Genomic DNA, 14588 nt, shown 5'->3' on the forward strand with positions numbered 1-14588 from the left:
TTTGTAACTGCTTTTTGTCCTGAATAATAATAAATAGACACTGTTTTTTAAACTTATCGTCTGATTATTTAAGCTACGGCTATAGCTGATACATCACATATATATATATATGTACACATTTTTGTCTTCCAGTACTCTGCAAGCTATAAGATGCCATAGGTATGTTAGACATCTTTTTCATTTTTTCCTGCTTTTCAATTTTAATCAAACTAATGCCTTTTAATTAAAACATAGTTAGTTCTTTGCAGATTTCTATTATGTGCATTTTAAAGATTCAGAATAAAAGCAAATTTAGCGCGCTTTCGAGTCGCCCTTGTTTAGTCTTTAAATAACTAGATTAAATTAGTTTTTTTCAATTTTGATAAAAGTTGTTTCTTTTATTCTTGAGGGTTTACCCTTGATGTAAATGATTATAATTAGTTTGTTTGGCCTTTTTAGGTTTTTAAGCATTTTGATTTTTCAAGTTTTTGCCAAACAATTTTTGTTTTCTTTTTATGTTTTCAATTTTTGGTTTTTTAACTTTTGAATTTTATTTTTGATGTTATTTGGTTGCGAATACATGTAGGGAAAAGATCTAAGCATTTGAGAACCACTAAAATATTGTTTTAAAGATTTTATTCTAATAAACTGGTTTTGAGTCTCAAATGATTCAGAGGAACGAAACACGTATTTGGAACTCATTAATCAACTAGTATTAAGACTTTAAAACACTTGTCACTCGACAAGTTCTGTTTGAAGAGTTAAACAGAGGAGATTGTTACATGTATTTTAGTTTTTTGTTTTATTTTGTATGATTTTCAGTTTAGTTTACGTATTTGAAGTTTCTTTTAATTTTAAATGTAATCCTTTTGGTTACTCCTTTCCTGGAGAAGAAATTGGTTAGACCTTCATAAAGAAGAAATAATAACTTTTTATTTTAGCTCTGACTTTTCCTTTTTAATTTTTATATATACACCTATACTCGTATATTATGGATCTCTATTTCCACTATCAAAACTTAGGCAACTTAATACATCATCGACACTAGCACTAATTTTATAACATCCAGATTTCGCTGTGTTTTCAGTTTTAGAGATAAAACTGCATGGTAAGACTGTAATTTCTGTGATATATGTATTTATAATACCTTTGCCATTTTTACTATTATTTAGATTTTAAAAGATTTTTTATATGATTTTATAGATATCTTGGAGATTTCGAAATGCTCAAAACTTTACACATATAAATGAGAAGTAGCTGCTTATTTCCTTTGCGCTTCGCTTAAAGCATAATTCTCGTAAATTGGGAAATTTGTGCATTTGTATATATATATATATATACATATATATATGTGTGTGTGTGTGTATATAAAGAGAGGAACAGAGCTGTGATTGGGGTTGCTGGATATGTAGAATGAGATACCATTACTTGAGAAATATTTAATTAAAACCATTAATGTCATGCAAAATACAGCGACATTAATGTTAATAAAATAAAAAAAATATAAATATACTCAAACAGGCAAATTAACGTGAAGAAAGCAAAAAAAATCAAAAACATGATGCATAATCTCAGAAATCAATTAAATTGGTTCAAATTTATTATTCAAACTTATAATTCAAAGATGTTTCGTCATCCATAATGCTTGATGACACTTAAACTACGCCCATCCGCAACAGTCTACCCGAGTAGCTATTTGCTACTCTATAAGGTTAAACTTTATCTACTATTAAATTCCACTTTGTTTATCTTTTCTGTGCTTTTGACGATTCATCGTCTTTGCACTTAACTACAAATCTAAAACTCAGAAATACAGAGGTAAAGCTGAACTAAATGGTTTATTAAAACTATATATTGTAGATACAATTACAGTTTAAGAGAACTTGGGCCACGCTACTTGCATAGTCTTAGGAAGACAGGTATTTAAGTATACACAATACAATAACTTGTTCCTAAATAGCCCGGTTTTTAGCCCTGTTCTCTCACAAATTCAAAATCACTCACCAAAATCAGATCCGCATATAAATGAGTAAATTCAGGATTTAAAAACATTTCTACGATACACCATAATTGCATGGTAATTTCTTTTCATGTTATTTTATACTTTACTAGGTATTGTATAATGTGGGTCAATTTCATTACGTTCTACATGCAACTTATTCAGTAATCCTCATTTTTGTGATTTTTCCTTAATTAATGATAATTAGTGCATCTAAAATAAAACCACGATGGCTATAATGTTTGCAATGCCAATAGTTGCCTTATACGTTATCCATGCGTTTGTCGTAGATAAATTAAGGCTATTTAGCCAACCTCGGCTTGAATACTTCACGGAATATTTTCGGCCCATTTGATTTAAAACACACATTCCTTATTTGGTTGCATTTGCCTTACCACAATAAATATGTTTTGTAAAGTTACACATACTGTCAACTAGGCCAGCAAAAAAAATTTAAATTATTCAGCTCCTACAAACAAATATCATTAACCAAATATTTGCTTTGGATAAATAAAAAAAATCGCGAAAACAATCCTGGTCAGTAAGAGTGAGAATGGCAAAAAACAAAATAATAAGACTATCTCATTTATTTAAATCGATCGTGTAATTTATTTACAATAAAAGCACTTCAACTAAAAATAATGTAAATAAATCTTATTCTCTGACCAGAATATTCAATTAATTATCATTTTGCTGTATGACGTATCACACTTGTCTGACAGTACAGTAGCATCAGAACAAGTCCACGGACTAAATCGTGGCAAGATGAGAACAGAAACTCCAATTGTTTATCATAATTGCTTATTTTTTATAAAATATTTTGTACTCTAATCGATTACCTGAATTCAAATCAGCAATCAACACTGTTACAAGTAATGCATTTATTAATTTAAGATAATTTTTAATTAAGGGAAAAGTAAGGAATTTTTACTTAAAGTTGGCTTTTTTCTGACGAAACTGTGGAACTGGAAAGATAACTTTAAAGAACATAAATGTGAAAGAAAAATCGCTGTGAAAGGAAATCGCGGCGGCGGTGGAAGAGGATTAGTAGTATCCATTTCACAAAAGTTTCGAATCTGAATTAATTCATCTGAACTTTCCGTTTCGTCATCATCACTAAAGAATTCCGATAAAAAATTTTCAGGACTACCAGAATGAAAATTCAGATTCGCTATCTGATCCAATATCAGATTTATATTTTGTTATGAGCCGTTCACTGTCACCCATCGTTCTTTTATTTCATGACAAAATTGGGAAGAAATACTATTCACAAAGCCTAATATATTGAACACGTGCAAATAAACTCGCTGAATTCCTCCGCCTAATAAAAAGCGGCAAAACCTATCCTTGAACTGGTTTTACAATCCAATTTCTCCTAGACTTCTAGAGACATCAATTAGAAACAATGCAAAGTAAAAAATGTGAAAATCAGTGGATTGGTGTCGGAAAATACACTGCCCAAGTGGTGTAAGGGCAAATAAAAGAAGTCCCTTTTCGCGGCACTTGAGCAATGTTCTCCCAAAATAGTTAAGTGGTTAATAGACTAAAAAATTAAACTTAGCTTTAGACCCATCCAAAATGCAATGCTGCAAAAAAAATTACTTTCTTATGTGTCAATAAGAAGCATTTTGCTTCATTAGAAGAAAATATTCAAAAAGTAGCTAAATTTCCTAGACCTAGGAATGTCAAGGAAGTCCAAACATTCATAGGTATGGTAAACTATTTTCCCCATCTATATTTCAATTATGCCAATATTGAACTTAACCAAAACAAATATTCCATTTCTGTGGAATGAACAGTTCCAGAATACCTTAGATAAGCTACAGGAGTTAATCTTGGAAAAGCCCATCATAAAAAATATAAGTAATGATAAACCTTTATATTTAGTCATCGATAGATCAGGGTCAGCCATTTGAGGCATATTGATGCAGAAAGATAATTATACGTTTTATCCAGCACAATTTTAATCGAAGATTTTAATACCTGCGTAAGCTAGGTATTCTTCAATCAGGAGAGAGCTTCATACAATTTTTAGGTCTGTGAAACAATTAAAAATTTATAATATTTACTGATGCTAAACCACTAACATTCAATATCAGTCTTTAAGGGCAGCCTGATATTATAGCACGGTAGTGAATATATCTGCAGGAATTTTAATATAATATAGAACATATTTCTGACTTCAAAATCTCGGCATATTACTTGTCAAGAGTTTCAGAGAAAGTAGTGGTAAACAACATGAATATTTTTATTATCATTGGCAATCTGTCTATTCAAAACATAATTAGAAAACAGTAAGAGATTCATATATAAAAGTATTTACAAAAAATTGTAGAATAACCACAAAGGTGCGGTAGAATAATATTTTATTGGTAGTTATACAGATGTATTAATGGTAAAATTAAAACCCACTAAGCCCAGAACGAAAAATAGACGTGTGCAAAATAAGATCTTAATTCCTAAGTTAAAGACGCACTACAAACTGTTAATGTTATGATATGTTAATGTTAATGTTTGTTAATGATATGTTGTGTAAAGATGTAGTAGAGTTTCACAAGATTTCGCTCATAAGAAAATGAATTGATGAATAAATTAATGAAAACTGACATTTACGATAAAAAATCTTAGCATAAGAATTTAAAAAATAGACTATATGTGAAGCTGGCTATTGAATTAATTTGGAACTCAACTAAGTTCGAAGAAACGTGTTCACATTATGCGCTAAAAATAAAAGTATATCAATAAAACGAAATTTTAAGCAATGAAATGATAACAAATGCGTAAAATTATTGAAGCTGGGTAATTCACATCTGATTCGACACTGGAAATGTTTATCTTAGGAAAATCTTTTATACATATAACGTAAATCGTAAATAATCGTTAATTTCACTTAAAAGTTGTCCATGAAGGCAGGAATATCCAGGCAGGAAAAAGATAATAAAACGAAACCCTACATAGTTGGGCATTTAAAATGTAAATTAAGGGCATTCATGCAGTCAACTAGCAAAAATTACTGAATTACTGAAAATTACTGAAAAGGTGTTAAGCGTTCAAAATAATAAGAACGATTTCTGTATGAGTACATGAAACAGTGAATATGGTTCTAAAATTACGAATGAAAGTTGAGATTTCGTTCTAAGATTTCGTGATCTATCAAGCTAGCTTAACAGCTATCGATGTTCGAAACTAAACATTGTAACCTTGAAGAGCTTAAAAACATGCATTCATTTAAATGAATGATATAAAAAAATATAAGGAAATACCTGAATATGCAGGAAATTATAAAGTTTGGAAATACGAATAAAGTTGATAGACAGATTGCAGAAAAGTCAAATTAAAATAGACCAATAGGTCTATTTTAATAAATGCTAAGTAAGAAATACATACTAAGTAAGGAGTGTTTAACAAATTGGATATGAATAATTATTAACGGTTATAAAATAAAATGCTTTATTGGAAACTGTCTGTATGTTTAAGAAATTTAAACATGTAAAATAAAGTGAAATAGTAAAATAAGTAAAATTAAGAGCGTGATTACGATCGAAAATTATAAGAAATGATTTAAAATTCAGAGTTCCTTAAATACTAAAATAGAAAAATTGTACAAAAAAAAGTAAAACATTTACATCTAAAATTATTTAAAGTTCATTTGTATGGTGGGAAAATATAATAAATAAATTAAATATTAGAGTTCTTTAAGAATTACGAAGGTTAAAATGTACAGAACAAGTTAAAAATTACATCTAAAATTAAATAAAATGCATATGTATGGTTAGAAAATATAGGATTTAAGTTAAAATGAAGAATATTTTTGAAATTACGAAGGTTAAAATGTATGAAAGCAGTTCAAAATTAAATGAAAGTTACGTACATAGTATGAAAATATAACAGATTAGTTAAAAATCCAGAGTTTGTTGGAGACTATAATCCTTGTAGAGTAGATAAGAAGTTAAAAATTACATCTAAAATGGAATAAAAGTGAGGTATATAATCTGAAAATGTACGAATTATGTTAAAATTAAGACTATATTGAAAATTACGAAAGTTAAAATGTACGAAAGGAATCAAAAAGCAAATAAAAGGTGTGATAATTTGTCTGACATAGAGTAAAATTAGTTTATTGAAAAATGTTAGTAGTTATTATGTTATTTTACTGTCTGAAGCATGGTTTTTAAGATTTAAGGCTTATATTTCTGTTTCAAGTGTAGTCTTAAAAATAAATTATTAACCTACGGTTATGTGATTTTATATATTTGGATTCATGGATGGATTCAAACTTTGTAATCTGTACAGCTTTGAAAGGATCTATTATCAGTCACGTTTTCTTTCTTAACATATCCAAAATATTATTAATAATTATCTTTCTAAGATGAATATAAATTATATTTTTCAATTAAAAATATCTTACGTGAGTTCCTGTCAGTCAGACATTTTAGCAGTTTCACATTTTTTCAGCTTTATTTGCAAAATATGAGATTCAGAAAATATGTAACCATAAAATATTCTTGTCTATTCTTTTTAATTTCAGATATTGCACGAATGATATTATAAAAAAATGTTTTTATTCCAAAATGTGATGATGTTAAACTTATGAAAAGCTTAAAATTAATTAAATTATTTCCCCAAATTAGCAGTTCATACAAATTCTTGTACATGGATCTTTATAAGTGTATACATTTTTATGTATAGTTTTAGACTATAAATTACTTTTATACATGCTGATTCTAATTTCAAGTTTCATATGTAAAGAATTAAGTAAATTTTAAACAGAGACTACTACTAAATAATCGTAATAAATTTTTAGGTGAAACAATATGGATTAGATCGCGTGTGTAAGATAAAAACTTTGAACAGTTTTCACTGTTCTGTCGAAAACTCTTATGTAGTTTATAATTGATTAAACCTGAATAGGAATCACGAAAATAAGTGCAGAATTATAATAATTTGCATGAACAAAGTAATTTAAATATAAATGAAATCAAGTAATACATGAAAAGCTCTTTATTAGAAAATGTAATATACGTACATACACACATATATATAAGGGAATAAATACAAAGTAAAATGCAGTTCAATTTGTATCCTAAATTGCGAACGGTGACCGTTAGAGGGCAATGTTCGCAGGTGTAGAAGGGGACAAAAAAGGAATATCGAAAGAGGTGTTAATATGACTTTCATTCAATAACATGGTTAAATCACAGAAGATATTCAAAATGGTTTCCATCCTCCACAATACATGCTTCTCAATACTGACTCATGGATTCACGAACCCGTTCAAAATGGGAAGAGGGCGGTCCTGGAGACAAGAACCATGTCCAATGCTTTGATCGTCTCGCACGCCATGCACTTCATGTATCCCCTCATGTAGAAATCCAGGAGAGTCAGGTCGGGTTTCGGGGTGGCCATTCGATAGTTCCACCTCTGCCAATCCAGAGACCAGGATATGTCCTATCGAGGTATTCCCGCACAGGTTGCTAAAATGTGCAGGCGCTCCATCCTGCTGAAACCAGATGTTTCGGCATGTAGTTGCTGGAACGTCAATCATCAGATCCGCCAACACTCTTTCTAAAATCGTGTGATAGGTTTTCCCGTCAAGGCGTTGAGGTAGTACGTAAGGATCAGTTAACACCGATAATAACAGCCCAGATGTTTATGATGCAACGTTGTTAACTTCCAGGGCACGTGTAAACCTTGGGTTTTCATGCACCCACACGTGCATGTTGTGAAGGTTTAGAACACCGTCCCGTGTTAAAAAAAGGCTTCATCGGGAAACAAAATCCACGATGGAAAATCCGGCTGCGCGATCCGTTTGTGCAAATAAATACCAAAGTGCGAATGTAGTGCGTTGGGAGATAATCGTCATCGCACAATGCCTGTACTGTTTCGACGTGGTAGGTGTGTAGCCTGTCTTAATCCAGTACGCGCATAGCGATACACACGCAAAACGCGCTCGGTTGCTCGGAGACGTGTTTCCGTGTTCTTCTCAAATCCCCATAGCTCAGCTTCCTCTGCGATATGTGTGTGCGTTCTCAGCCGATATGGTTACTTGAAAAGCTCCCGCCTCACGCAATCTGCGATGTAATTGTGCAAACAAAGCACGACTTGGCTGGCGTCTGTTTGGAAAGCACTTGAGGTATATGCGTACCGCGGCTCGTCCATTTCCATCCGCGGCATCATACATGTAATACATATTGGCCAATTCTGATTTAGTAAAGCGACTCCTGCAACATCCTTGCCTGAAATGATTACGCTGCCCATTTTCTCATAAGCCTGAGAACATTGCTCGCTTTCGGTCGCCGTTCGCATTTTCCGACACCAGTTTCTACGTAAATCTTGTTTATTATGGTATGGCAGACCATCATGTTAAGTTTGGTAACGACCTTTTGAGACACCCTGTATATAATTCTTATTCATTATTTTTACATATTTTATATCTAGTTTGAATTGCATCTTCATTACTGTACTACATTACTTTAAATGCACATGGACTGGAATTACATTATGGATGCTTATTATTGCACTATATATATTTACACGGAACATTATTTATATTACACACATATTTAATTGCATTAATTCATATTATATAGGATATAATGAAATGATTGAAAGCTGATTATCTTACATAGAATCTTGAAAATAAGTATAATAAAAAAATGATTCCCCAAGTTTACAATTCAAAGCACATACTTTTGAACACATGACATACATACAGACAACAATCTAAGTCTTGTCGCAGTGATCAGCATGTCAATTAATGGAGACCCAGAGAAACTAGTCAAAGACTGGGCAAGAATTACAACTGTTATCTGGTTATACCTTTAGACGAAGGGTGATAAAACTTTCACATGTTTGTATTATAAACTTGACAAATTTGTCTAATTCTACATTTATATTTCTGTATAACATACTTAAAATACTGAACTCCCAAAATGCTCTGATAATAGTGCTACAACTTGTATATATCTTGCATGGAAGATGATGATTATTTTTACAATTTTATTGATATTACAAAAACATGTTTAAGAACTCAACGCACGGCATAGTTCAAATATTTCCATAAATAGAATAACTTAGATGCAAATTGATAAAAGTAATACATAAAAAAACTTTCTGATAAATGGAATTAAAAAAGGTTTTTATGCAATAAGCTTTTATTTAAAATTGATGTCATAACTAAATCTCTAAAACAGAAATATAATTTACAATGCAGTTTAATGGGAATAATAAATTAAATAATTCTTCTTACAGAATTCATTTGCAATTTTATATTGCGAATGAAAAACGCATGGGGTTTTAAATTTGATAAAGTTAAAAAGATAATGGCTTATACATTTGACAGTTCAATTAAATTGATAGATTTTATTATTTAAACACCCTATGCTTTTATTATTCACAATATAAAATTGTAGATGAATTCTGTAATAAAATTACTTTATTTATTACTTCCGTTAAACTATATGATAAATTAGTGTCCCTTTTTATAGCATTAATTATCATACCCATTTTAAATAAAAACCTTATTGCGTAAAAACTGTTTCTTAATTGTATTTTATTTTCTGTTTTTTAATCTTAGTTACACATTATCAATAACGAAATTTTCAGTCATTACTAAAACACAAGCAATAATTTATAAGAAAATTTTGAAACAAAGAAAAATAACCGTTAAATAGAGAAATTTCAGAAAGAAAATGAGTGATAATTACATAATTAGAGTACATTACCAATAATTTGGCAGAATATTGGTCATTATTTAGAATGTCAAATGTGAAACTGTGAGTATTTTTAAAATATTGTTTTTATAGGTGTAGTCTGGCCAGCTATCTTAATTTATGGTATTCTAGAAAATTTAATAAACGTGTTTAGTGATTAAGTATTGTATGTTTTATTTGAGTTATTTTATATGTATTTCATGTCTCCCATGTGATCCTTACGCAAAACATGGATTCTTTAAACGAACCTGGGAAGTAAAGTTATAGAGGAGATGTAATTGGGAAATTAATTTTATGTGTATTTGTACTATACGATCGGATTTTTTTATTTTATTTGAACTGGTGATTGAACCTTACTTGTGTGGTTATTCCTTAGCTGGTGTTTTCAGACGCTCTGTGTTTATATTTAAATGAAAAGTGTTTGTGGCTATCTATAGGGTTTAGAAATTGTTGTACTGAGATTTACGTGTTTTCAGGTAAGACAGAGGATTCAGTATTTTTTAATGAGAGATAGCATTTGTACAATTTAATAGTGAATTGCATTTTTCACATTTTGCATTTTATTGGAAAATAATCTTTCGATTTTGTACCAAAACTCCGGAGAGGGTATTATCTATTCAGTATTGTGTTATGGAGTTTGAGCTTTGAAATAATATAATTTATTTTACAATGTTGATGATTTACGTGTTTTGTTTTAACTATAGTCACCACCATCAGATATTATATGAGTTTACTTTTATTTTAATGTTGTTGTCCAGCCCCAGTTGTTCAGTGTTCTCTGTGTTTCTCAATGAGTGATACAACTTTAAGAGTAAGTCAAAATATATGTGTGTACAAGTAAATTTAAAATGTTAACTTTTTTCTACATAGCATAACTAGACTGCTGCCTGCTACTCTTTTCGTACTGCAAAGCTGTCAAAAATGTAAAAATGTTGAAATAGACATAATTAATGTGCCAAATTTTGGCCGCAAAATGTTTCCTGAAATAAAAATTAAGATTTAATCTTCCTCGGTTGCCAGTTTCTTATTCATTATAAATCAACATCTCAGCATTCTACGCCATCAAAATTCTTGCTGCTCATAACGGATTCAACATTCTATGTTCTACAACATCAGTATTGCAAAGTCCTTTTATCACATATATATAATTCAATCTCACATATATATAAATATCAAAGATTGAATTAAATGTCTTCTCTTTACAATAAAATCTGCTTTGATGTAAAATGATCCTGTGAATTTTGGTAGACTAACACATCAGAATGGTCTCTTTGTTCCCAGTTGTTGAAAGTGACTCCAGGTCTTCTATTCCCTAAAGATAAAATTTTTTTAAGAATACATCTACTACTTTTTTATGAGGCAAGCCAAATGACAATGAGCCATATTAAAAAGTTTTATCTCTCCAATTAAAAAATTTTACAAAAATAATATTATCTTCTTTTTAAAATAGCAAGCTTAGAAATTTTATGCGCATAGAACGATTTTGCTTTCAATTTCTGAAAATGTGCAGAATCAGTATAACAGGAATGTGTAAGTATTATATCAATGCACATACAGAACTATCAATGCATACTGTCACCTGTAAATTGCTTCTTAAATATAAAAAAAAGTTGTAAAAAATCGCAAAGAATGTGAAAATATCATAGAGAGAATGGTAAATAGTTCCTGATTGAACTTCTATTGCATTTCCATAGTCACATTAATTGCATAGTCTGTAGAGACATTAGGTTATTTTGAAGCAGAAAACACAAAAAAATGAGCAATGCGCTCGCAGAGACTCGAACCTGGACCTCTCAAATACGTGAAGAGTGTGCTAAAGTTACACCACGAAGACATGCAGAAAGAAGCGAGAAAATACCTTATATACTCCCCCTTTTAAAGGTCGACTGGGAATTAGGGCACCCAAACGCCAAATTCTGATGGAGGCAAATTATTGTCCATTACCTTTTAGTTCGGGTGCCACTGTAGAGTCAATGAGTTATTTTGAAGCAGGAGACATAAAAAAAGAGCAATGCCCTCGCCGAGACTCGAACCTGGAACTCTCGGATACGCGCCGACTAGGCTGACCGTTACGCCACGAAGGCGTGCTGAAAGGAGGGAGAAAATTCCTTATAAGTTTCACATGTGACCAAATACATTCACTGTTAGGCGGGGCCTGTTATGACCATGAGACCAACTTGTTTGGTTAGGTGGGTAGAGCTGCGCCCACTACTGATACTGATACCTTATAAATCTGTCTTATTCCTATGAAAATAAGAATCAGCCCTCCATAAAAACTATGATGAGGGGTTTGCGCTTGATTTCGTTATTTCTTTTCCATGACTGGAACTGTACATTTTGAATTTTATCTTGAAGCAATTACTTCATCACTTTATGAGTAAACATCCATGTTCACTATAATGACACAGGCATATAAATGATTTTAGAACATATAAAATCATCATAAATCTAGACAAACCATCTAATTCTCTGGAAATACTTGTTTATACGTAGGTGATATTCAAACTGATGCAATTCAGATTCTACAGTAATTCGTTAAATAACCATGCATCATCTCTGGACACAACAGACAAAAGCAGCCTGAGAACATGATCAAATGATAACCACATGTGATCAAATACATTCAATATTGAAAGTGGCTCATTTTCATTTGTTATCTTGAAATAAAAGTTAGTGCAAGAGCATCAAAACTCACCAATACTTGCATTAGCAAATATTGTAAGTGCAGAATTGAGAATCTGCTTTATCAAATAACTGCATGATTGCAAAAAACTTGATTGGCCTTTATTCTTCAGAAATAAAAAAAGCCAAATAATGCATAAAAATTACATGTTAAATGTAATTATTCATTGAAGCTTTATGAATATCGCATTTGAAGCTTTCAGGACAGAATATGTTGCAAATTTCAAAATATGTGAAGCTCAGCAATATTATCCCATTAAAATATTTTTTACAGCATGCGAAATTATTTTGTATTCATAATTTAGAATCTTTTATGTAAAACATTTGTTGTTGTTGCTACTTATGCTCATTTGTCTGCCGTAACATCAGCCCAAGTCCACAAAATACCTCGAGGCAAGGAGCGCTAGTTTATGCCTGTCGTTGGCAACAGCCGTGATTAACTTACAGGTGACAGTGCGATTTTGCTCAGTTCCGCCTCCAATTTTGATGGAGAGCACCGCGGGGTACGGGGTCCGAGGATCTTTCCCCTCTCCCCTTCCACCAAACCACACGAGGGGACTTTTGGCTCGCCGCATATTTGGAGTGCCGACATGCCGCACCGACACTTTTCATTTACAAACACTTCTCCGGGATTCGAACCCAGGCCCTTCGGCACGGCAGTCAGCAACCGTAACCACGATACCGGTTGGGCGACGTCAAATATTTACTTCTTAATAACGAATGAGACTTTTTCCCCCTTTTCTTTTTCCATGATTTGGACTGAGCAAAAGCTCTCGTATTAAAACTAGGGCCTTTAGGTCATCTACACAAATAATATATATAGTATATACATATTAGAAATCATACATAAACGTTTATTACCTAGAGATTAAAAAAATATCAGGAAAAATGCTTTGACACTAGATTTATATGCACTCGCATTTACTGAACTAATAAGCCAGAAAAAATAACTTTATGAGCTGTTTAAGAGTAGAGATCAATATGTGCTAAATGACACAAAATTAGTTTAATCTAGGTAATTAAAACAGTAGGCAAAGGAATGTTTTAAAGTATTATATCATTTCTAGTCCTAGTTAAATTTTTAAAGATCTTTACCTCTGAAATCAGCAATACTTGGTATCAGAAGATCAGATTTTTTTTTCCACATATCTCAAAATTCTTGGGACAAAAGAAAAATGAAAACTTTCCCAAAAAAGTATCTGAATTAGGATGCATCCTTAAAAATTCTGAATCAATCTACAAACACAAGCTAATTTCCTGTAACTTTATACAAAAATTAAAATAATAGGTTATCTAGTATATATCCACAAAAATGTTGATTTTGAAAACTGAATACATTAATCATTAATTAATAATTAATTAGATAATTCAATTTCCCAAACCAAGCATATTTCCTAAATGAAAATTTATTACAAAAACTTGTTTGTTTTAGCATAATGCTGAAAAATACCTGATATGTATATAGACCAGCAGTCTTAAGACTGTGTTCCACAGAATCTTCAGGTTACAGAAGTCCAAATCGAAATTTGAAAGAATTTTTAAATACTATATGAACAGTGAAACTAATCATCCAAAATATTTAATGAAATAACGTTTTTAGTATATATCTTCTCGCACTACCCTGAAATTATATGAAAATTTGTTTTTATATATAAATTTATAATGCAATAATGATTTTATTTTCCACTAAAAGACATAATGATATTTTCCATTATTGACATATTTTCAATGCTTTCATAACATTTCCTTTTCTAAGGATTGTAGGAGTTACAAAAAAAAAAAAAAAAAGAAGATTACAGTTTTAGAAGTTTCACGTTAAAGAAATTTTGATTTTGACTTCCTGGGTAGATACATTTTAAAGATCACCAGTATACACAATGGATATATGTATATGTACTGAAAATCGCAAATATTAACTGAAAATTACTTATACTTGGCTTCATTTCTTACCATATTTCCTCTATAATCTTGAAGTCTATGATATCTCTCTAGAACACCTGTTACGGTCATGGCTGAATCTCTTATTCCAGCTTGTCTACCAACCATTGTTACATCTTAAATTTTCTTTCTGTTGGGATGTATGGAATTTTTTAATTTCATCCACATTATCTGTAACAAAAAATTTATATTCACTAATTTTCAAAATTTATCTTTACGTATACATCAAATATTTATAGCACATTATCTTTTACAACAGAAGTATTGTAAAATGTTAT

General features: G+C 30.9%; 1 protein-coding gene across 1 annotated transcript in view; it reads right to left on the minus strand.

Annotated features, from left to right (window-relative positions):
• Positions 1 to 6964: 6964 nt before the first annotated feature.
• Positions 6965 to 14588, minus strand: part of LOC118188193 (uncharacterized) — a 28140-nt gene continuing 20516 nt past the window's right edge. Inside the window, exons 3-4 of the mRNA XM_085808647.1 lie at positions 14323 to 14481; positions 6965 to 11002 (exon numbers count right to left, since the gene is read on the minus strand). The gene's annotated coding sequence lies outside the window, so the exon portion shown is untranslated. The remainder of the gene's footprint in view (positions 11003 to 14322; positions 14482 to 14588) is intronic.

This window comes from Stegodyphus dumicola, chromosome X1, assembly GCF_044657685.1.
Source record: "Stegodyphus dumicola isolate Sdum_Otavi_A_Nest chromosome X1, ASM4465768v1".
Taxonomy (NCBI): Eukaryota; Metazoa; Arthropoda; class Arachnida; order Araneae; family Eresidae; genus Stegodyphus; species Stegodyphus dumicola.